This window comes from Podarcis muralis, chromosome 15 (genome assembly GCF_964188315.1).
Source record: "Podarcis muralis chromosome 15, rPodMur119.hap1.1, whole genome shotgun sequence".
Classification (NCBI taxonomy): Eukaryota; Metazoa; Chordata; class Lepidosauria; order Squamata; family Lacertidae; genus Podarcis; species Podarcis muralis.
In genome coordinates, this window is record NC_135669.1 from 11,982,813 (window position 1) to 12,008,049 (window position 25,237).

The 25,237-nt window shown below is 45.5% G+C and overlaps 1 protein-coding gene across 10 annotated transcripts in view; it reads right to left on the reverse strand.

The window, feature by feature from the left end:
• PKNOX2 (PBX/knotted 1 homeobox 2) overlaps positions 1–25,237 on the reverse strand; it is a 432,230-nt gene that overhangs the window by 372,505 nt on the left and 34,488 nt on the right. The window contains exon 1 of one of the 10 annotated variants that reach the window (XM_077919654.1): positions 9,156–9,283. The exons of the other annotated variants lie outside the window; for them this stretch is intronic. The gene's annotated coding sequence lies outside the window, so the exon portion shown is untranslated. Of the gene's footprint in view, positions 1–9,155; positions 9,284–25,237 lie in introns of those variants that run through there. 10 annotated transcript variants of the gene reach the window in all.

Below are 25,237 nucleotides of genomic sequence, written 5' to 3' on the forward strand. Positions count from 1 at the left end.
AAACTGCAGAAAGAGGGGGAAGGAAGTCGAGTTTCAAAATGTTAAAATGATTGTAAAATTACTGAAATGTATAAAATTGAAAATCATAACTTTTATTTTTATTTTAAGAACCTGGGAACTTCTGAATACAATCCACATGCTCAACGCTTCCCTATCACTCTACAGCAACAAGGAGCTCATAGGTACAATGGACATCTTTCAACAGAACTTTATGGGCGTTGTGTCATCCAGGTTCTACAGGCAGGATCCAGGGAGCCCCATGAGCGTGCAGAAGGTACATTCACTTGTGCCAAGAAGCACATGAGGGAGTTCCACCATTTTTTCTGAAGTCTTCCCACCCCTCAGAAACAGCTGTTCTAGAGGCATGCATGATAGGAAAGCTTCAGCACCCAAATAGAATTTTGCTTCTGATTCTCTGAATCTGTATTCAAATTTATTTTATTTCATCCCATCTATTTGGTGTTGTTGTTTTTTAACTGAACAACTTGTATATACTGCTTGATTGTAATCAAACCTCAAAGTGGTTTACAAAAGAGAGTAGAACAATCAAATTATCAATAAAAAAGGATTAAAAGCGAGTTTTTAAAACATTCAATGGATAATTTAAATCGGCAATAAGCTAAAACCAGATCAAAACACATGACAGCTTCTATGCGTCTGGATAGGCTTCCCTAACAAAAAACAGTTTTTAGCAGGTGCCGGAAAGCGTAGAGTGAAAACACATCCCTGATATCAATAGGGAGGGGGTTCGAACATCTCAAAACAACATTTAGTGCATCTCAAAGCATTTCAGAATAAATTCAACAATAAAAAGCAATGTCATATATTTGCCTGTGCTGTGTGCCCCTTACCCAGCCTGCCCCACTTCCCACCCAGAACCATTGCAATTGGGGGGGGGGGCTTGCTTTCTCCAGCTCCTCTCCTCCCACACACAACTTCCCTCTGTTTGGTGGTAAGGCGCTTTTGGTTGTCCTGGGCAAGAAAAAGCGACTGACAAATTTCAAATCCAAGACAGACACAGACTGGGATAAATATCTCCACTTAAAAACCTTGTTGGGAAAAACTGAAGGTCTTCAGTAGAGGCCCCAAACACAGCCAAGAATAGACAATCCTCTACTGAGGGCCATGCCCTCTGTTGCTGTAAACTTGCTAATACCCTGCACGTTTAAGGAATAGTTGTCCTAAATCAGGGGTGGGGAATTAGCTCATGAGCCAATCTTAGCCCACCAGGCCATTTTCCCCAAGCTACACCCACCCACCCATCACCTGTCATCACTGGTGATGGAGCCAAGCAGCTCATTGCAATCACCTCCCTTCCAAATCTGTGAAACCCAGGTAGCACAACCAATCACGACTTTTCAGTAGGCCTGGTCTATTTCACCCATTGATTGTGAAGTACAGCAACATCAACGCAGTCTCATGAAAGTTTAGCGTCAGGAGTCCGCAATACTGGGCACGGGCCAAGACTTACACCCCAGCAGGGGACCTCTAGAGTCTGTCCACGTCAGCTGTTCACCTGCCTTCTTCAGATACTTTGCAGCTGTTTAGAAGCTGGAACATTTTAGGCAATTTATACCTAAAATGAAAGAAGTTAAGCAAGAGAAGGGACTGGTTTCAGAAAGTTAAAAAATACCAGTTTGTTTGTTTTTATCCCATCGGCCTTAAATGTCATTACTGACTTGAACCAAGACTTTTAGCACATACCTATGCCTTGATTTAAGTGTGAGTCATTGCATCGTGAAACAGACGCACAAACACAACACCACCATGACTGGGGACTGGAAGAGCTGGGGGGGGCAAATATTAGATGGTTGATTATGGAATACAGTGGTACCTCGGGTTACAAACACCTCAGGTTACAAACACTTTGGGTTACAGATTTTGCTAACCTGGAAGTAGTACCTCGGGTTAAGAACTTTACCTCAGGATGAGAATAGAAATCACGTGCCGGTGGCAGGGCGGCAGCGGGAGGCCCCATTAGCTAAAGTGGTACCTCAGGTTAAGAACAGTTTCAGGTTAAGAACGGACCTCTGGAACGAATTAAATTCGTAACCAGAGGTACCAATGTACACTTTGGGATAGATCAGGGTCTTTGGTGGGTACTTCAAAACACTTGGGGGCAACAGGTCCACCACACAATTTTGCATATGCTAATTTATAATTTCTTCCGGGAAATTAAGATGCTGAGTGGCAGAGGTCTCATAGCACTGCAAACAGATGCCCTATAAGCTAAGGAGAAAAGGGGAAGAAGCACAAGGAGATATGGGGTTCGCCAGACTAGTTCCAGCACTGGCGACTTCAAGTTTGGATTACTGCAATGCTCTCCATGTGGGGCTTCCATTGCATTTCATCCAGAGGTTGCACAATCATGTAGAGCAGTTGTGGTTGCTGAAAGGAGATAGACCTTGTCATGTCATGTAGCACCTGCGCTCAGAGATCTACGTTGGTTGCTGATTTGCCACCTAGTCAAGTTCAAGGTGTTACTATTTAGTCTATAAAACTCTTAACAACTTGGGATCAGTTTACCTGCAAGCTCACCTTTCCCCATATATGCCCACTCAATCAACCACTGTGATCTGCAGAACTGCTACTGTTCTGCAGTGCCATATAATATCTGTTCTACATTTGAAGAAACCGTTCTTTCGGTGTGACATCACTGAAACTTTGGAACTCCCGGCCTATTGACATCAGGCAAGTGCCTTCCTTCCACTATTTTTGGTGCCTGCTTAAAACTTTGTTTTGTTCGGGCAAGTCCATTCAGACATGCAGATGTTAAAGGTAAAGGGACCCCTGACCATTAGGTCCAGTCGTGACCGACTCTGGGGTTGCGGTGCTCATCTCGCTTTATTGGCCGAGGGAGCCGGTGTACAGCTTCCGGGTCATGTGGCCAGCATGACTAAGCCGCTTCTGGCGAACCAGAGCAGCACACGGAAATGCCGTTTACCTTCCCGCCGGAGTGGTACCTATTTATCTACTTGCACTTTGACGTGCTTTCAAACTGCTAGGTTGGCAGGAGCTGGGACCGAGCAACGGGAGCTCACCCCGTCGCGGGGATTCGAACCGCCGACCTTCTGATCGGCAAGTCCTAGGCTCAGTGGTTTAGACCACAGCGCCACCCACATTACATGTGTTTTCATCTTTTAAATGTCTTAATACCTTTTGTCAATCTATACTTTCTAATGTTTCATTTTATACCATTGTAAACTGTTTCGAGCTGTTTTGATTTGTTGTTACAACCAAACAGTGTCTAAATTTGGTAAAATAAATATTAATTAAAGGACAACCCCCCTAATGCCAGATCACAAGAGGACATCAAGTATCTAATGAGTCCTGCAGGTCCCACATTTGTAACACAACTATCTCAAATCCCTAAGAAAAACATGCATTTATTACATGAGCGCCCATCCTCCTTCCCCCCCCCTCCACTAAACTGATTAATTAAATTAATACAAAGACTGTCTTGTTGGGCACTCTCGTCTCTCTGCTTTTCTGCTCCTTTTTTTTTTTTTTTAAGCCAGCCAGGCAAACAGGAAACAAAGGGTTTAATTCTGTCTGGTTTCATGAAGGGTGCTGTATGTCATGGCCAGGTGCTGGAACCCAGCCAGCTTCTTGGACCAGCAGCAACAAGGCTGTTAGACAGACCCCCTCAGCTCCACTCCCAAATTAAAAAATAAATATATCCAACCAGGCACACACACGCAATCAGCAAGAGAAGGCAGCTTGAGAACCAGCTCCAAATACCAGCACAGTAGGGAACTGGCAGAGCAAACGCAGAGAAATATTAAGAGAGCATTTGAAGGCAAACAAGCAAACGGCAAAAAGCAAAATAACTCGAAAGGGAAGAATGTGGAGTCTGTGCCCTGCGCTAATCCAGGATCAGAATGGTATCTGCCATCTATTCAGTGACACATCACATCTGCTAAGCACGTTGCAAACGGCACCTCACTTTATTAAACAGTCAGGCTGTTGGCTCAAATTTGCCTTGCTGCAGGAGGGCCTAACCTGAAAACCAATTTGACGACACTGAAATAACTCGCATTCACAACTGTTCACCCTACCCCTCCAAATCGAGAGTTAAAAATTGAGACAAGTGTCCCATTTTATTTAGGACCAGCACATCTCTGCATCATCTATGGTAATTTGTAAAAAGGCGAGATGTAAAGCAGGGTGGGGAGGCTTTCTTAGAACTGATAAAAACTTAAGAAGGTGCTTTTAAATACAGTGGTACCTCGGAAGTAAAACGGAATCCATTCCGGAAGTCTGTTCGACTTCCAAAACGTTCAGAAACCAAGGCGCGGCTTCTGATTGGCTGCAGGAAGCTGCAGAAGTTGCGTCGGACGTTCGGGTTCCAAAGAACGTTCGCAAACTGGAACACTCACTTCCAGGTTTGCGGCGTTCGTGAGCCAAAACATCTGAGTACCAAGACATTCGGTATCCAAGGTACGACTGTAATATCAAACAGTAGTTTTTAAAAAATGTTTGATGTTGAATTATGCTTTTATATGCTTTTTATGATGTTAGCTGCTCTGAGCCTGGCCTCAGCCGGGGAGGGTGGGATACAAGTAAAAATTCATTATTATATTATCATTATATGTGTTGGAAACTTCCCAGAGTGGCTGCAGCAACCCAGCAAGATGGGCAGGATATAAGTAATCAAAACGTTATTGTTGTTGTTGCTGCTGCTGCTAATTCACAAACTTTTTGTCATGACAACACACAACTCCACATTCATTTGTCATGGTGACAAATTGCATTATTGCCATAAGTGTCAGTGCAGCCTTATAATATGCCAACAAACAAAAAGTTGTTAGTGGCATCCATCGTACCAGGAGTCTTTTGGTTTTACTTATAAAAATGATCCACCTGTGCAGGTTTTGTGATCCATTTGTGGGTTGCAACCCGCAGTTTAGGAAACACTCACTGACCTAGGCAAGTCAGAAAAGGAGTATCTGTGGGTCCTACTTCACAGACCTCTGTTTGAGGGATTCTCCTTCTTAAATATAAAAAGCCTTGAGGGAGAGCAAGACAGGCACTAGCAGCAAGTATCTGGGCAGCAGACTGAACACTAAAGTGTAGATACAGAGGAATCAATCAGTGAAAATAGGATACACAAATGCATTGCCTTAGGGTTCACTGGTTTGCAAAAATGTGTACAGGAAACTCCCCATTTACACAGGGGTTATGATCCGAGGCACTGTGAAATAATCGGAACACCCATTGAAAAAGCCTTCAAGCACCCCGTTCCCCCCTCCTGCCCCAGTCCACCCTTTTTTGTGACGTTTCTGGGTTACTTCCAAGTTCGGCGCCATGTGCGCATGCGCGTTCGTGCACATATTAGGTGTGCCTAAATCAGTTTTATATTAGACAAAGGTACCTAACATGTGGCTGCTCTCGACGCCGAAACTGCATTTGGTGGAAAATGAAGCCGTCAGATTACTGGCTGGCGTTCTGTTTAGCTCTTACAACCCTTGCGTTAAGGCAGCTGCACTGGTTCTGAATTTCCAGGCCCAATTCAAGGTGCTCATGTTAGTCTTCAAAGCCCTAAATGACTCTGGCCCCAATATCTGAAAGGCTGCCTTCTTCCCTACAGACTCTGCCAGGTGCTAAGATCAACAGAAGGGGCCCTCTTGGTAGTTCCTCTGCCCTCAGAGACTTGATGGGGGCAGGAGAGGGTCTTCTCTGTGGCACATCCTGAGTTGTCCGCACAGAAGTGTGTCTGTCACCTTTATTATACAGCTGAAGAGGCACCTCTTTACCCTGGCTTCTGACACTTGAAGGGCATATTTGTGGGACCCACAGTTGCGTGTTCAGACCCAGAGACCTCCCTCCTAAATAAAGATACATTTGACTCAAATTTTAGTTTTGGTTTTTGGCAGAATTTAGGCCACAACTTTATTGATTGCAGAAAAGTGTGTGGTTGCATAGGCTCTGGTTCGACTAGCTCCCTGCACCCTTCCAGGTAGCACTGACCCAGAGCTCTGTCATAGGTCAGCCAAGGGTGAACACCTGAGGCAGGTGAAAAGCCTGGGAGCAGACTCTATTCACTCTATTCACTCCCCAGATGCTCCCCTGGACTCAGGCATGGGCACAACCCCTTTTCAGGGGTTGGCCAAACCAAGTTGAGTCCCTGGATTCCTTTAACGGAATACCCTTCACATAGGGATGGTGAGACTGTTCTCCCATCCCTATCACATGAACCAGTGCCTATCTGCAACCTTATAAGTTGTGATGAATTGCGACATGGCAGACGAAACCCAAATGGCAACAGCCAATCAGCAAAGTGGGAAAATTCCTGCCCCAACGACAAACGACACACAACGGCATAGCAAGGTCAATCGCAAAAGGCCCTAAAATTAGGGAGAGGTGGGCAGGTGTTCTGATGCGCAAGCCGAAAGAGGAAGCTCTGGGTCACGTTCATGGGTTTATATAGGTCCCTTGATCCATTTAGACTGCAACCCCATTGGCCAGATTGAAACCCAGCATCGAGGGACCTACCAATCGGGTGTTGTGGCTATCCAATGGACCCACCCACAACCAAGAGGTCAGTCTCCAGATCTCACCGCAACACGTGCCCACTTTTAGGGAGGACAGGATTTGTTTTAAATTGTTTTTAATATGGTCTTTCACTGTTGCAACCTCCCCTGGGATCTTAGGGTGAAGGGCATATAATTAATAATCACAATAATGTGTACATGAGGAGAAATGCTTGCTAAAAATGCTAATGAATGCTCATGGGGAGTTTATAAATAAATCAATAAATGAATCACGAAGCGATGTGGAAGTGTGGAGAACTGAACACAGGAGCGGGGGAAAACGAGGTGCTGAGGGAAACCAAAACTGAAAGATTGGCCCATCCCTCGTCTAGGTACATACACACAGAAGACAATGAAGTCCTTATAAGTTATATATTTTCATGACCTAAAAGGTCTCCTCTGCTCTTGTCACCACTACAGGTGGGAAACAGACGGCACGCAGACCTTAAGAAAAAGCGTTTGAGGGAGGGGGAAAGTCCTAGACCCACCCAAGGACATAAACACAATCAATGACTGCATTGTCAAGCCCGGCGCGTGTCAGCAACTGACTCTTACCGCCACACAGTTCTCCAGGCAGAAGTCAGAAAGCACAAATTTAGGCTGTGATTTGATACAAATGGACAAAGTGGCAGGTACCTGCAGATAGCAGCAGGCATATCCTTGTATGTTTGTCAGTATGAAGAAGGAAAGCGAGGGAAGGGTACATTTATATCAGGAGAGAACGGCTTCCCATCATGTGGTAAGCACAGAGTGAGCTAGCCCCACTAAAGGATTTTGAAAGCTGTATCTTCTGCTGGCAGTGGGGCACACAGGCATTGACACTTGTGAAGTGCAAACCTTTTCCTTTCACAAGGTTGCTTATGAAAGGGCCAAACTAGATGGGATGCTAAACACACAAAGTTGCATCCAATGTTGGTCCGGCTCAGAGTAGACCCATTAAAATTGGTGGACATAACTTAGATCTTTTATTTTTCAACAGGTCTCCTCTGAGTAGAATTTGGTTGCATACAATCCATTGGATCGTATCCAACTAGCTTCTACTCAAAGTAGACCACTGAAATTAAAGGACATAAGTTAGGGCCAAGATTATCCAAACCACCTGCCATGTATTCAGTTCAACTCTGTTCAGTTTATACATTGCTTCATACAGCCAGAAGGAGTCCACAGAGTGATTTACAGCAACAGCAACATACACACACAATCAATATCCTTTAAAACCAAAGAAATATACAGAAATGCTGTGGCAACCAGGGGTGCCAACTTGAATAAAATATTGTGGGGGCCCAGGTAAGGCCTGCCTCACATAATCGATCACATGATGTAGCTCACACACACAATTTGAATGGGAATGCCCATCAACTTTGTGGAGACCCGGCCACCTCCAATCTTTTATTGTGGGAGCTGAAGCCCCCGCAGCCCCTAGGAGCAACAAATGGTAGCAACAAATATTCACCCAACGCGAAATAACCATCCCACCCACATGAAAAAATATCACCCAAAAGCCAGGCCATTCAAAAGCTGCCCTAATGCCCAAGTGAGTGAAGATGTCTTTGTGTGGGGCCAGGATGACAAAATTGGGGCTAGGCGAGCCTCTCCTTGGAGATGATTTTTTAATAGGGGCTAACTCAGAAAAGAAATGGGAGTTGGGTGACGCTGTGGTCTAAACCACAGAGCCTAGGGCTGGCCAATCAGAAGGTCGGCGGTTTGAATCCCCGTGATGGGGTGAGCTCCCGTTGTTCGGTCCCAGCTCCTGCCCACTTAGCAGTTCAAAAGCACGTCAAGTGCAAGTAGATAAATAGGTACCGACCGCTCCGGCGGGAAGGTAAATGGCGTTTTTGTGCGCTGCTCTGGTTCGCCAGAAGCTGCTTAGTCATGCTGGCCCGGAAGCTGTCTGCGGACAAACACTGGCTCCCTCAGCCTATAGAGCAAGATGAGCACACAACCCCAGAGCTGTCCACGACTGGACCTAACGGTCAGGGGCACCTTTACCTTTAACTCAGAAAAGACCCATTCTTTTCTTTCTACCCTCCAAACATCTATTGTAAGGGAAAACACAGTACAGTGGTACCTCGGGTTAAGAACTTAAGTCATTCTGGAGGTCCTTTGTTAACCTGAGGTACCACTTTAGCTAATGGGGCCTCCCGCTGCCACTGCGCGATTTCTGTTCTCATCCTGAAGCAAAGTTCTTAACCCAAGGTACTATTTCTGGGTTAGCAGGGTCTGTAACCTGAAGCGTCTGTAACCCCAGGTACCACTGTATAGGGGCTCAGATATTGGTCCCAGTGATTATATAAGGAATGGTGTCGTGTCCTGAGCCATGCAAGGTGCTACAGGTCAAAACCAGCCTTTTGAATTGTGCCTTGGATTTTTTAGGGCAGCAAAGGAGCTTTTGGAACACCTCTGCCACACTTAAATTTGTGACCACGCTGAGTGATTGCTTGTGCAAGCATGCAAGAACAATGAAGAAGAAAAAATGAAAGGGGGGATGGAAATCCCACATAAAATCGCTCAGCAAAAGACAAGAGCAGATAGCCTCCTGCATTACAGGCGCAACGTCTCAGCAACTCACATAAGGAGCTGACTTTGTTTTCACTTCTAAAAATAAAGAGGTTGGCAACTCACAAGAAGATCAAACTGGGACAGTCTTTCTTCTCGCTAACTCGAAGTGCCGAACAGCTCCCCTCCCCTACCGAGACAGCTTCCCAACAGAATCTCAGCAATTGACTTAAGCCTAAAATGAAAAGGCCCCCCAACTGCAAGAGGCAGCATGTGTACAGTATTCATCTCTGTTCTATTTGCGGTAATAGGCCTGCCCTCCAAAGAGAGAAGGGAGAGAGAGAGAGAGAGAGAGAGAGAGAGAGAGAGAGAGAGAGAGAGAGTCGGAGGCTGCCTCGTGCCAAATTTTGCAACAATACAACCGGCTCTGCGAAAAGGGAACTCCCACTTGAGCTGAGCCTTCCAAACTCACGGCACGCAGGGACCTCAACTTGACAAGTGAAGATCATAGACCAGAGATTATGCACTAAGTCCCTCTAAGGGTACAATTAATTCTGAGTGAAAAGGCTTCTGTAATTCACACAGAGATAACAGCAGATTTCCCCAGTAATATCAGCCTGGAAAATTCGGTCTCTGTATAACAAAATCCAAACATAAATTGTTGCAGGAAAACAATAAGATGACCTACCTTGAGATCACCTTGGCTCCCTTCCAGGTGTTCTACCAGCAATGCTACTAAGCCAGATTGTTCACTTAACTACCCCCTAGTGAAATAGGTTTATTTGGTGCTTTTAGCATACATATTCCCATAGGAGTCTCCATCCCAGCAGTTTTGAGATGTTTGGCTTGGGGGCGGGGGGGTGGATGTGAGGAGGGGTGAAGAGAGAAAAGGTAAATCGGTGCTTTGACTGCTTCCCTGTCTAGAAAGAGATATTTGAAGCTATCAACACTGGAGGATGGAGAGGAATTATTCAGCATGATACAAAGCTGTGTGCACCATCTGGGAGGCAGAAAAGAAGAGGATGGCGTTCACATCACAAAATGCAGTATTTGGTAGCAAGGAGCTTTTCTGAATGGTCTATTATTAGATAGTGGGATTTCCACCCAAGGGAAATGGGGGGATCCCTATTGCTAAAGAAATAGAAAGCCAAGGTCCAGTTACTGAGTTATTTCACAATAATAAAAAGCTTCAATAGATGATATCCATTGTTTTCCGGTCATCTCCAGTGCCTTCCACAAAATGGGCCATGTGAGCTTCTAAGGTCTTGCAGTCCCATCTTCTCCTTGGACCCAAGTGAGGGAGGGGACCCATGCAAGAATTCTAGCATCACAATTCCACCAATTCCAATTATTGCTATACTCAGTTTGCATAGCTGATTCATGATCTCATTAGCCGCACAGAAATGGCTGGTTCTGGCATAAGATTTTACATACAGAGGATCATACCCAGGACTCCTAGAATATATTCCAGGATGTTATTGTCTTTGGAACGGTCATCCATGGACTTTCCTCAAAAACAATCCCGTGAATCGATTGTTCCATTGTTGATTTTAACACAGAATCAACACACAGGGTTGGGTTACATCTATTTGCTCTGCTCACATATTTATCATATGCCTTTCTAGTACAAGATGCTCAAGGAACGGACAAATATTCCAACGATGAACAACAAAATATCTTTAAAAGGCTGTATGGTGAAACACTCAGACATTACATAATCACATGTCTACATTTATATGGTGTGTGGGGGTTGTTAGAGGAGAGGTAGTGCAACTGAAGAGGGAATGTTGTGCTCCTTCTGGGGTAGTTTTCCACCTTTGGTCCCCACTCTGCACTCAGCTCTGACCTTGGGCTCCTAAAAGCTGATAGCACACAAGAGCCTCCACACCCTCGGAAACAGCTTTGACTGGCCAGCTAAACCAGATGAGGGTAGCTGATGGGTCTGAAACTCTCAGTGAGTTTGGAACTTCCCCTGCATGCAAAGACAAGCTCTGGCAGATTGAGTGGACAAGACCAATGTGTGTCCAACGGTGAAGAATGTGGTTTCTGCATGTGCTGCAGAGGGAAGTGGGGGCTGATGGGGCTTGTCAACTTGGGAGGGGAGCCCATCTAGGAGAAGGAAAACTCTGCTCTTAAACCTCTTCTGCCTTGTGGAATATCTTCAGAAGAAGAAAGGGCTAAGGAGTAAATCCTACACAAATCCAGAGAGGGGTTCCTAAAACAGTAGCATGTTGTCTTGCACCATCTTGCTCTGCTTTCCTTTGGACCAGTGGGGTAAACAAACAAACCCCTGTGTTGCAAAATGTGACTCAGCAATATCGAAAGCAACACGATGGCCAGAAACAATTACAGTATAGAAAACTTGATGGAATAAAGGAAAACACCAGAACTATCAAACTGAAGTCTCTGAAAGTCCTTGAGTAAGTCACAGTACCAGACTTCACCCGGCAGAGATCAAGCTTGTAAACCTTTGTATAAATCTTTGGACCAGAACAGTGAGGAAGAGAGTGGGGCCTTGTCGTCTGGACAGCCCAGGACCTCCATACACACTGCCCAGAGTTCAAATTCCGCTCGACGCTATTACTTGACACAGTCAAGCAGAATAAACTTTTGGCGCCAGGCGGTGGATCGCTCCCTCAGGCCTCTCCATTCAGCCTCTCTTGAAAAAGGGCAATGAACAGTTCTCAAAACTTCATTCAGAACACAGACAAACAACAACACCGGGAATCTTCTCTCCCTGGAAGGCAGGCCAAGCGCAAGCCAAACTTGGGAAGAAAGTTTTATTTAAGAATTAGCTTGGAATAAAAGAACTAAAAATGGTGAGTCGTTTCATCCCAGCATTCACCACAGAGGGAGGGTCCAGTAAATATAGAGCAGGCAGTGTTGAAAATTCTCTTTTTGACTTCCTCCCCTTTCCTAAAAGGAGAGGAAGTGGTCCCAGGACTTCCAGAATGCTGTATGCAGGCGGAAAGTCAGAACAGGTGTTTTGCATCTGAATGGTCTGAGGTTCAGTCCGTGTCACAGGCAGAACTGAGCTAGACTGACCAGTGGTCTGCCTCTCTTTGAGGCTAATTCCCACGTTGCTGTTAGGTTGCTTGTACAATTAGAGATGTCAGCAGCCAGCATTCTTCCAAAGGCTCCTACCTGTTCCACAATCTGACATCTGAAAGACGCAACTAAACTGTACACATGCAACACAAAAAGATAGCCGAGTGTCTGTTAAGAAGCAAAAAGATGTAATAAATGCCAATCACGTTTGTTACCCGGAGACAGTGAAGCACAGAGAGATTCCTAGAGTAAAATAAACACGTCAGGTTAATTAAATTAAGATTTACTCCCATCAGTTTTTCTTCCATTCCCGATTCTCTTACCCATCCCATCATTAAACGACAGCTCAGATTCTTACATGGAAAAATAACCCAACAATACAGTTTTATTAAGTCTTGCTCTCCCCCTTGTCAAGCGGCTTGGATTTATCGTGCCTTCGCTTAGCTCCAAATAGCTTTTGCATTCACTTTGCACTAAACATTTGCCAGAAGTACCCTTTTCGCCTCACAAACACATTTCAAAAGTGCATTTGAAATGCTATTTTTAAAAACGTTTCTAAATGCCCCAGCAAACAAAATGCCTTTCAAGACCAGCCCACGAACGAAGCTCACAAACGGGGGAAACTGCTCAGCTGACAAAACACGCCACTTAATTTTTTATGCTGCTAAATTAATTGCCGCAGTTAGAGATGCTGGATCTGTCACTAAGATATAAGGAAACCAATTTCTCCACAAATGCATTAAAAGACCTTTCCGGGGCACTTTTCTGCACAAATGAAATCACACTGGCAAGAAGATGTAACAAAACAAATGGGGGGGGGGGGAGAAGACGATGAAATGGAAGTTGCTAATATGTTGTACCATCAGGTTCCCCCTCCCCATCCCTGCTTTTTCGTTGTCTGCAGAAGAATAAATGGGGGGTTGCTAATGAAATACAACCCACTTTTTAAATGTAATATGCCAGTGGTAAGGAACATCAGGGCCAAGGGCCAAATGTGACCCTCTAGGCCTCTTCTATCAGGCCCTTGAGGGCCACACCCCTCTCTAGGCCACACCTCTCACTGGCTTTGTGCTACACACAATCTTCTCATGCTTTTGTTGTTGTTGTTTAGTCGTGCCCGACTCTTTGTGACCCCATGGACCAGAGCACGCCAGGCACTCCTGCCTTCCACTGCCTCCCGCAGTTTAGTCAAACTCATGCTGGTAGCTTCGAGAACACTATCCAACCATCTCGTCCTCTGTCGTCCCCTTCTCCTTGTGCCCTCCATCAATATCAGGGTCTTTTCGGATGGTCCGCCCCCGCCACTTAATGGATCCAATTGGTTTCCAGAGAGTGGTAGGGGATGTTTTATCCCAAGTTGATGGCCTTTCAGCTGATTCCCTGGTGGCCCGCTGGAATGCGGAGTTAACCAGGGCTATTGACTGTCTGGCTCCGAAGCGCCCTCTCCGATTGCATGGAGCCCGGACAGCCCCGTGGTTTTCCCCGGAGCTGAGGGTGATGAAACAATCGTTGAGACGGCTAGAGCGCCGGTGGCGGAAAACTCATTCTGAATCAGACCGGACACGGGCTAGAGCTCAACGTCGAGCCTACCAAGTGGCAATGGCAACGGCGAAGAGGGCCTTCTTCACCGCCTCCATTGCATCTGCAGAAAACAGCAGCAGGAGACTTTTTCAGGTAGTTCGCAATCTGTCGGAACCACCTGCACCACCGGGGCCTGGTAGGGACCCCAAGATCTCCTGCAATGCTTTTGCAAAGTTTTTTGCAGATAAAGTCGCTCAGATTCAGAAGGAGGTAGACTCCACCGTGGGAGCAGGGCCAGGGTGGGAGAGTGCTAGAGTTCTGTCTGGTCCTGTTACATGGGATCAATTCCAATCTGTTACCTCCGAGGATGTGGACAGGCTGCTTGGACAAGTGAAACCGACCACCTGTCTCCTGGATCCTTGCCCATCCTGGCTGATAAAAGCGAGCCGGGAAGGACTGGGCGATGGGCTCTGCGGGGTGGTGAATGCTTCCCTCTATGAGGGAGCCTTCCCAGACCCGCTGAAAGAGGCGGTCATTAAACCGCTTCTTAAAAAAACATCTTTAGACCCAGCCAATTTGGCCAACTATCGCCCAGTCTCAAATTTACCATTCTTGGGCAAGGTGATTGAGCGGGTGGTTGCCAGACAACTCCAAGCACGCCTGGAGGATGCGGACCATTTGGATCCCTTCCAATCGGGATTCAGGCCTCACCATGGGACTGAAACTGCCTTGGTCGCGCTGGTTGATGATCTCCGGCGGGCTAGGGACAAAGGTGAGAGCTGTTTCCTAGTTCTGCTGGATCTCTCAGCGGCCTTTGACACCATCGACCATAACATCCTTCTGGACCGTCTAGAGGGGCTGGGAGCTGGGGGCACTGTTATACGGTGGTTCCGCTCCTTTCTCCTGGGCCGTGTCCAGAAAGTGGTGGTGGGGGATGAGTGTTCAGACCCCTGGGCTCTCACTTGTGGGGTGCCTCAGGGTTCCGTCCTCTCCCCCATGCTTTTTAATATCTATATGAAGCCGCTGGGAGAGATCATCAGGGGGTTTGGGCTGGGTGTTCATCAGTATGCAGATGACACCCAGCTCTACCTCTCCTTTAAATCAGAACCAGTGAAGGCGGTGAAGGTCCTGTGTGAGTGCCTGGAGGCGGTTGGAGGATGGATGGCGGCTAACAGATTGAGGCTGAATCCTGACAAGACAGAAGTACTGTTTTTGGGGGACAGGGGGCGGGCAGGTGTGGGGGATTCCCTGGTCCTGAATGGGGTAACTGTGCCCCTGAAGGACCAGGTGCGCAGCCTGGGAGTCATTTTGGACTCACAGCTGTCCATGGAGGCACAGGTTAATTCTGTGTCCAGGGCAGCTGTCTACCAGCTCCACCTGGTACGCAGGCTAAGACCCTACCTGCCCGCAGACTGTCTTGCCAGAGTGGTGCATGCTCTAGTTATCTCCCGCTTGGACTACTGCAACGCGCTCTACGTGGGGCTACCTTTGAAGGTGACCCGGAAACTGCAATTAATCCAGAATGCGGCCGCTAGACTGGTGACTGGGAGTGGCCGCCGGGACCACATAACACCAGTTCTGAGAGATCTGCATTGGCTCCCAGTACGTTTCCGAGCACAATTCAAAGTGTTGGTGCTGACCTTTAAAGCCCTAAACGGCCTCGGTCCAGTATATCTGAAGGAGCGTCTCCACCCCCATCGTTCAGCCCGGACACTGAGATCCAGCGCCGAGGGCCTTCTGGCGGTTCCCTCATTGCGAGAAGTAAGGTTACAGGGAACCAGGCAGAGGGCCTTCTCGGTAGTGGCTCCTGACCTGTGGAACGCCCTCCCAGCAGATGTCAAAGCAATAAACAACTATTTTACTTTTAGAAGTCATCTGAAGGCAGCCCTCTTTAGGGAAGTTTTTAATGTTTGATGCTGTACTGTTTTTAATATTCAGTTGGAAGCCGCCCAGAGTGGCTGGGGAAACCCAGCCAGATGGGCGGGGTATAAATAATAAATTATTATTATTATTATTATATTTTCCAGGGAGTCTTCTCTTCTCATGAAGTAGCCAAAGTATTGGAGCCTCAGCTTCACAATCTGTCCTTCCAGTGAGCACTCAGGGCTGATTTCCTTCAGAATAGATAGGTTTGATCTTCTTGCAGTCCATGGGACTCTCAAGAGTCTCCTCCAGCACCATAACTCAAAAGCATCAATTATTCGGCAATCAGCCTTCTTTATGGTCCAGCTCTCACTTCCATACATCACTACTGGGAAAACCATAGCTTTAACTATACGGACCTTTGTTGGCAAGGTGATGTCTCTGCTTTTTGAGATGCTGTCTAGGTTTGTCATCGCTTTTCTCCCAAGAAGCAGGCATCTTTTAATTTTGTGACTGCTGTCACCATCTGCAGTGATCACGCTTTTACCTGGTTGGAATGGATCCTTGATCTATGATAATACCTCTGGTTTGCCTGGATGGAAAATGGGGTGTGGGATCCACTTTTGCCACAACTACCATTGGCACATGGCCCTCAGAAGGTTGCTTACAGGGAAATATGGCCCTTGTGTGGGAAACTGTTCCCTGATCTAGATGAATGGCACAGTAAAACTGGAGGGGACAGGGCTATATCTCAAGTAGGGATGTTGGAGAAGTATGAGAAAAGCAGAAACAGGAGTAGAAATGGCCAACGTATATGCATTCAATCCAGCAAATGCAAGCGCTATTTCCGTTATTGTTGCATTAAGTTGGCAAACCATTATCTCCTCCACCCCATCCCATTAGCATTGTGCTTCCTTTCCACTGAAACAAATAGGGTGAAATAATGCCGTGACAGTGTAATTTATGTAATTCATATAACAAAATGCATAAGTTACGTCATTTTGTCACAGCAGACAGCAAGATGGATAATGCCATTTCTGGCGGAAGACGAACTGCAGTGGAACAGAAACAACGTCGCATGTGACAAACACAGGTCAGAATGGAAAACGATCCCAAGAGTAGGGTTGGAAAAAAAGAGACCCCAAAATTGTTGAGCCACAATTTTTCAATTGACTTGTCTTTTGCCTCCCCCAGATGTCAATTCCGCCTTTGAAATCCCGGTAATGTCAGAGGCAATCCAAACGTATGGCAGCCTTACCCAAGAGATGAACAATTCTTGTGAAATGGATGAGCAATGGACCTAGGCAGGGCTGGATAGGAAAAATAAGAAGCATAGATGGGGAGGTCAAGGAGTTCCCTGTGAAGATGGATTGCTTGTTAAGCCACTCTGGGAACTGCAGCTTTGTGAGGGGATTAGGGACTTTCTAATAACTTTCAGCACCCTTAACAAACTAGATATCCCTAAGATGTACAAATTGGAATCTGATGTATTTTGGAAATGTGAAGAAGCAGAAGGAACATTCTTCCATATGTGGTGAGCATGCACAATAGTTAAAGAGTAATGGGAAATGATATATAATGAGATATTTTTTAAAAAACAACAAGAAGAGGATCAAATATAAAAAGATGAATGGAAAAACTTTGTGGACAATTTGGAAAATAATTGTAAAAATGTGAAAACGTTAGCAGGATTAAGGTAAATTCAACAGTATAATATAAACTAAAGGAACAATAAAGGGAAAGGAGAACTTATATGGATATATAAGAATATGCAGGAATGATGGGGAAATCAAAGTAACCAGGGAAGGCAAAGAAGGGAAGTTGTAAATGACTGTTTTATTATAAAGTAAGATATGAATGAGGAAATTGTTGGTTTCAATGTGCATGTGGTGTTGGAAATTGTAATAATGAAAAAATATTTTTAAAAACTTTTTAAAAAACTAGATTCCCCAGGATTCTTTGGGGGAAGCCATAATCGTTTAAAATGGCACAATACTGCTTTAAAGGTATGGTGTAAATGAGACCTTAATCTCAGAAGCACGGAGAGATTCTACAAGCTGTGATGGCCGTGTTCTGCCTCTATGGTCTGAGGCAGTGGTGCCATACCCTCCAACATTCCTCAGATGAAAATAGGGGCACATTTTGATCTTTGCCCCCCCCCCTTCTGCCCCTCTCTGCTTCCATTTTGGCCTGTTTATTGTATTTTCAATTTAATAATAATAATGCACAAAAAGTTGCATTTATATTCATTTTGTACTCATGTTCCCACAAAATACACATTTCTGTATGCATTGCAAAATTTGGAGAAGGGTGCAATCTGATGGGTAACTGTGTCCCGATCTGCATGTAAGCCTGGGAACTGCGGCTGGGGTCTGTTCACTCTGAAACATAAACTGAGCAAAATTCTCCTCCTTTCCAACTTGGAACTATGCAAATGATAAACAATAATCCTCTCCTCCCAGCAACAATTTCTGCACAGTCCCTGTTAACCAGAAAGCAACATCCAAGTGGGGAAACAAATTAACAGCTTGAAACAATTAATATATATATATATAAACTTCTCCACAGAAAGATACAAAGCGACTTCACAGAGTTTTATATGCCGCATAAATTAGGACACGATGTTTTTCATTTATACAAACCGAGGTGCTTGCTTTTTCCCTTTTTCCAGATTTATTGCTTTGGAGCATTAAAATGTCTAAAACAGTTTACATACACCATCACAGTGGGAATTTGCTTGGGGATAAGGAAGCTTGTAATTGCAATTCTAAAACTAGCCCTGTAAGCTTGGAGTAGTGTTTAAAAACATTTTAAGGGCTTTATAAAGCTATAAAGTGCCTTGCAACAAACCTAAAAGTAATATATCTTTAAAAAGAAAAGGGGAAAGGAAACTAATCTCCCAACAAACTGCGGACATGGGATCACACGCCACTGATTATTACAATGCAAGGTTCTCATAAATGGCACAGTGGAAATGAAATATAATTTTTGAGAGGGATTAAGGAAATTATCTCCAAAATAAGGAGAGAAGAAATGAATTCTGGCAGGAGAGAGAAGGAATGACTTCTGGCTTGCTGGGTGGTTCCTAATAGTATTTCTCAGAAGCTTAAGGAGACCGTGCCCTGCAGTACCGGGACATTCCAGCTCACTTTCTATTTAGGAGCATGCCAAGGTATCACACATCACACTTTGCAGGGGCCTCGTTATACGGAACAAATAGAAAGCTCCTCCACATAGGAAACAGCAGGCAAATTGTCACATGTGATTATCATTATTATTACATTTCTATCCCACCCTTCCTCCCAAAGGAGCCCAGGAAGGGTGGGTGGGCAAACGACAAAGGATAATAAAATAAATACATCGGAAAAACAATTCCAATACAGATGGAGACTAGGAAAGACCTTGACTTAAAGAAAAAAGATCGGTGGAAAAGGAAGGTCTTCAATGGGTGACACAAAAAGGCAGCAGATATAGCACAAGTATGATGTTCAAGGGGAGGGAATAGTTAAAGCTATGGTTTTCCCAGTAGTGATGTATGGAAGTGAGAGCTGGACCGTAAAGAAGGCTGGTCGCCGAAGAATTGATGCTTTTGAATTATGGTGCTGGAGGAGACTCTTGAGAGTCCCATGGACTGTAAGAAGATCAAACCTCTCCATTCTGAAGGAAATCAGCCCTGAGTGCTCACTGGAAGGACAGATCCTGAAGCTGAGACTCCAATACTTTGGCCACTTCATGAGAGGAAAAGACTCCCTGGAAAAGACCCTGATGTTGGGAAAGACTGAGGGCACAAGGAGAAGGGGATGACAGAGGACGAGATGGTTGGACAGTGTTCTTGAAGCTACCAGCATGAGTTTGACCAAACTACGGGAGGCAGTGGAAGACAGGAGGGCCTGGCATGCTCTGGTCCATGGGGTCACGAAGAGTCGGACACAGCTAAACGACTAAACAACAACAACAATGTTCAAGGAGAGGGAATTCCACAAGATAGGGGCATTATAGACCTGATGGCTGCCCCTGGGAAAAAGGGACTTCCTGATCAGATGGTATCTGCAGGAGGCCCTCACTTGCAGAGCACAGTGATGGGTTGAGCATATAAAGGGTGAGATTGTTTTTCAGGTATCCTGGTCCAAGCTGTGATGGGTGAGACTACACCCCTTTTGTTTCATGTAGACCACAGCTCCACCACAGGGGACAGGGGACTAGTTTACCAGGAACCAGCATTTCTTGGCATTGTGTCCACACAGGCTCTTTTCAGTGCCAGACCTTATAAAGGTAAAGGGTAAAGGGACCTCTGACCATTAGGTCCAGTCGCAGACGACTCTGGGGTTGCGGCGCTCATCTTGCTCTATAGGCCGAGGGAGCCGGCGTTTGTCCACTGACAGCTTCCGGGTCATGTGGCCAGCATGACTAAGCCGCTTCTGGCGAACCAGAGCAGCGCATGGAAACACCGTTTACCTTCCCGCCGGAGGGGTACCTATTTATCTACTTGCACTTTGACGTGCTTTCGAACTGCTAGGTTGGCAGGAGCAGGGACCGAGCAATGGGAGCTCACCCGGTCACGGGGATTCGAACCAACAACCTTCCAATCAGCAAGCCCTAGGCTCAGTGGTTTAGACCACAGTGCCACCTGCGTCCCCGCCAGACCTTATGCTATCCATAAAATACTCTTCTAAATACTGTGGAGGAAACAGAAGGCAAATTGTCACATGTGGTGGCCTCACAAATAGCTTTTTTTGCTTTGTGTGTACCATACCCACCAACATTTCTCTGATGAAAATAGGGATGTCCTATTCAACAACAACAACAATAACAATTTTATTATTTATAGCCCGCCCATCTGACTGGGTTGCCCAAGCCACTCTGGGCAGCTTCCAACATATATAAAAACATAATAAAGCATTGAACTTAAACAAAAAAACAAAAAACTTCCCTACACAGGGCTGCCTTCAGATGTCTTCTAAAGGTTGTATACTTATCTCCTTGGCTCAGGGGTTGCATAACCAACAATTCTCTGAGGAAAAAAGGGACGCACTAAGGGAAAGTGGGACATTCCGGGATCAAATCAGAAACCAGGACGGCTTCTGTAAATCCAGGACTCTCCCTGAAAAATAGGGACACTTGGAGGGTCTGGTATACTCCATGTATATGGAGAAGAATAATGGGTCAGCATGTGCCTTGTGTGTTAATGGCCAGAGCTTCAACCCCTGATGTCTCATAAGACCCCTGTTGTGTTAGACCAAAGGTCCACCAAGTCCAACAATCTGTTCTCACAGTGACCAACTAGATGACTATGGGAAGCCCATAAGTAGAACATCAGCAACCTTCTTCTCACAATTTCTCTAGTTAAAAAGAATTCTCAGGAAGCAAGGCTGGGGAAGGGAGATCTGCCCACGACACGAGACGGCATCAAATATCATTTCATACCTGCTGTTGCACACAAGCGTGATGCTAGAATAAAAAAAGAAATTCCTAATTCCATCCCTCTCCCCAAACAACTCACCAATTTTCCTGACAGCGGGTAGATTATCTAGAAAGCCTTAAGCTCTAAATCATTTTCTCAATCCTCAAATTCTAAATTCTGCAGCCACCTCCCATGTTAATACTTTAACAGGAAATAATTATGGGCCAGTTTCCTGAATTCGCTTGATGTGATTTTAATGGCCAAAAAAAAAACCCCCAACCTATTTTGGAGACGGATTCTTTCGAAGCTGATTGCATCCACGACAAAACACAAACCGGCTTATTTGTCAAGAGTGGTTTAAAGCAATACAGGACTTTTCATACATTGGTGATATAAATATATTATTTGGGGTGGGGAGGGGGGAGATTGGACAATTACCAGTTTTTCAAATTGGATTTAACAACTCCTGCTCCCACTCCTCTCTCTTTACAGTACAAAGCACCACATTGTAACAGAGAGAAACAGAGAGAACAGAGGCTGGCTGGCTGAGGGGGGAAATGTGTTTTTACTTACTTGTGTTTTCATAGGTTTTGCAACACCTTATTAAAGTTGAAAGCTACATGTATAAAATTACTGGTGGCACTTGCCTAATCCACTGAAGTTGTATTTCATTACAGTGCCTCCTGTACCAAAAAACGTTTTTTATTTAAAAAATCTAGTATTATTTGCCATGGCCTTTCCGCACATTGGATTTCCCCAATTTCTGCATTCCAAGAAAATATCCATCCACCACATATGCATGCTTCTCTACCTTTTCGCCAACTGCTGACAGTAAATTACAATAAAATAAACTTCTCAGCAGACCAGCTGTCGTTAAGAGAGGTTTGAAGGAGAGAGAGATTTCCCTTTAGAGCTACCTCCCCCTCCATATTTTAATAAATCTGGTGGCCATAAGATGGGCATTTGGGGTTCTTAGAGGCCGATATTACCAGCGAGAGACTCTACAGTGGTACCTTGGTTCTCAAACGCCTTGGTACTCAAACGCCGAAAACCTAGAAGTAAGTGTTCTGGTTTTTTAACGTTTTTCGGAAGCCGAACATCTGATGCAGCGGTCAGCTATTGTTTCCGGGGCACCTGCACCAATCAAAAGCTGTGCCTTGGTTTTCGAACATTTTGGAAGTCAAACGGACATCCAGAACAGAGTAAGTTCTGGAAGCTTTTGTTTTTGCTGTTTATTTTGCATTTTTGTTTTTGAGGCCTTTTCAGTTAATTTGTTTTGCGACTGCGTGGAACCCAGTTCAGCTACTGATTGATTGATTGATTGATTGATTGATTGATTGACTGATTGTTGTGTGACTGCAGAAATGGATAAAAGTCCCCCATCCAAACAATGACTATCATCAGTTCAGGTAAAAAAATTAATTAATTTTTATTTTTATCATCTACATTACTGTTTTATTTAGTTTATAGTACAGTATATTGTTTATTGCTTTCATTTTATGAATCAATGGTCTCATTAGATAGTAAAATTCATGTTAAACTGCTGTTTTGGGGGTTGCTTTTAAAAGTCTGGAACAGATTAATCCATTTTGCATTACTTTCTATGGGAAAGCGTGCCTTGGTTTGGAACACTTTGGTTTTGGAGCGGACTTCCGGAACGGATTAAGTTTGAGAACCAAGGTACCACCATATTGTGATATCGCTGTCAGAACAATAAACTGTGTTCAGGAGACGGAGAGGGCACACTGTCACAGTGACTTCAAATCTCACACTGGATGCAGTGGTGTATCTGCAGGAGCCTTAGATTCAAAGCTCCTCCTCTCTCACAGAATGTCAGGGTTGTGGGGTCTGTGGCGGTCATCCAGGACAGCCCCCAAATCATGACAGGTTCTATGATGCATGCAGCTACAGGGGTTGGCAGTGTGGTGTAGTGGTTAAGGGCAGTAGACTCGTAATCTGGGGAACCGGGTTCGCGTCCCCGCTCCTCCACATGCAGCTGCTGGGTGACCTTGGGCCAGTCACACTTCTTTGAAGTCTCTCAGCCCCACTCACCTCACAGAGTGTTTGTTGTGGGGGAGGAAGAGAAAGGAGAATGTTAGCCGCTTTGAGACTCCTTAAAGGGAGTGAAAGGCGGGATATCAAATCCAAACTCTTCTTCTTCTTCTTCTTCTGCATGAACTAGAGGCACATTTAGCTGTTTGAGGGAGTGCTGGGGGCGTCAGTCACAAAACGGCTGCCACAGGTGCATACCTTCCAACATTTATCCAATGAAAATAGGGGCATCCCATTTCATAATGATAATTTTGCTATTTATACCCCACACATCTTACTGGGTTTCCCTAGCCCAGGCTTCCTCAACCTCAGCCCTCCAGATGTTTTGAGACTACAATTCCCACCATCCCTGACCACTGATCCTGCTAGCTAGGGATCATGGGAGTTGTAGGCCAAAAACATCTGGAGGGCTGAGGTTGAGGAAGCCTGGACTAGCCTCTCTGGGCAGCTTCCAACATAATAAAACATTAAACATTAAAAAAAAACTTCCCTATACAGGATTGCCTTCACCAGATGGCTCTCGGGTCGGATAACTCCATACCCTCCAGTGAAAATAGGGACATCCTACCATACCCTCCAACATTTCTCCAAAGAAAATAGGGGTGTCCTAAGGCAAAACAGGACATTTTGGGATAGCCACTTCCGAGCTTGGGAGGAGGTGGGGTTGCGGGCCCACCCCTCCCACTCCCAGGGGGCTGGCCTTTAGCCACCACGAGAACGAGGGAATCCCTGGGCGTGCCCGCGACCCTGCCCTCCATTTAGGTGGCCTAGCCCATTTAGGGCCAAGCACGCCCGGGGACCGCCCTCTTTGCCCCGTTCCAGCTGGCCGGTTTTCCCATCCCACCAACCCTTAGGCTTAGCTAGCTCTGACCTTGCTATGGACTCCGGTTGGTCGCCGCAAGGGGCCTGGTAGGAATTGTTCCAACTTGGCACATTTCCAGCCATTTGGTTTTTTCGCCTACCTCGTAGCAAACATCACAACTTCCGCGGTATTGGCAGTTAGGCATTGGCAGGGGTAATTGTTATGCAAAAGAAGGGGGGAAGGAAACGCCATCACCTTCCCCCAATGAAAAAAGGGTAGTCTGGTAAAGGACTCCGGGGGGCATTGCCTTGTCCGAAACCTAGGGAGGTAAGGGCCTCCGGCACACCCCCGAGCGGTGACACCCGTGGGATCCTAGTTGGCGTACTTCAACAGGACTTCCACGGCCGGTGGATAACCCTTCCCGGTCTCCATGCCGGGTAGTCGATAGGAGCCAATGCCTAAGGCCAATACCTTCTAATTCCTGTAATCAATAAAGTTGTGGCCTTTTACGCCCATTAACCTTAAATAATGTCCGGTGTTTTCATTTCACATGGGGGGAGGGGACTTGCCACGCAACGAATTAGAAACCGGGACGGCTTCTCTAAATCGGGGCGTCCCTGGAAAATAGGGATACTTGGAGAGTCTGTAGGCAGGGGCACGGCAGAACAAGCAGGTAGCAAGAGGACAATCATGGTGACATAACTGCTTTTGCATACAGTGGTACCTCAGGTTACAGATGCTTCAGGTTACAGACACTTAAGGTTACAGACTCCGCTTACCCACAAATAGTACATTGGGTTAAGAACTTTGCTTCAGGGTGAGAAAAGAAATCGTGTGGCGGCGGCGCAGTGGCAGCAGGAGGCCTCATTAGCTAAAGTGGTGCTTCAGGTTAAGAACAGTTTCAGGTTAAGAATGGACCTCCAGAATGAATTAAGTTCTTAACCCGAGTTACCACTGTATGAGAAAAAGCTTAACCTACTGAATTTCTGTCTAGAATATAAGACAGAAGCAGGAAGCATGCATTAAAGGAGAGAGGAAAACAACTGCCTTTTAAGACCCTAATTTTTAAGACCAGCGACATCTCCTCGCTTGTAGCATTTTAAGAGACCACTGTCTGTACATCTTAAGACAAGCAGGGCCACAGTGCACTCAGAGTTAAGACCTTCAATTTCCCATTGACTTCACTGGGGAAACAGAAGCACACACAATCGTTCCTGCTGAAATCTGCGGGACTTTAGTGTGCCTCATGTTGGCTAGATTTCTCCCCGTGGCCAAATAATCTATCAAATGATTACAAACCGACTTTGCTCTAGCAAAGCCTTTCCTTCATCAAATCTTGAGCACAAAGGGGGTTGTTTACGATGCTTCAACTAGTCCTAATAGCAGCCTGAACTAAAGATACATATTTGGAATCAATCTATTTAGCTTAAATCTTTTAAGCTTTAAAACAGATTATCTAGGAGAGACAATAGCCCAAGACATCCCACAGACTCAGAGCCAATTTACAGTACATTGTCCAAT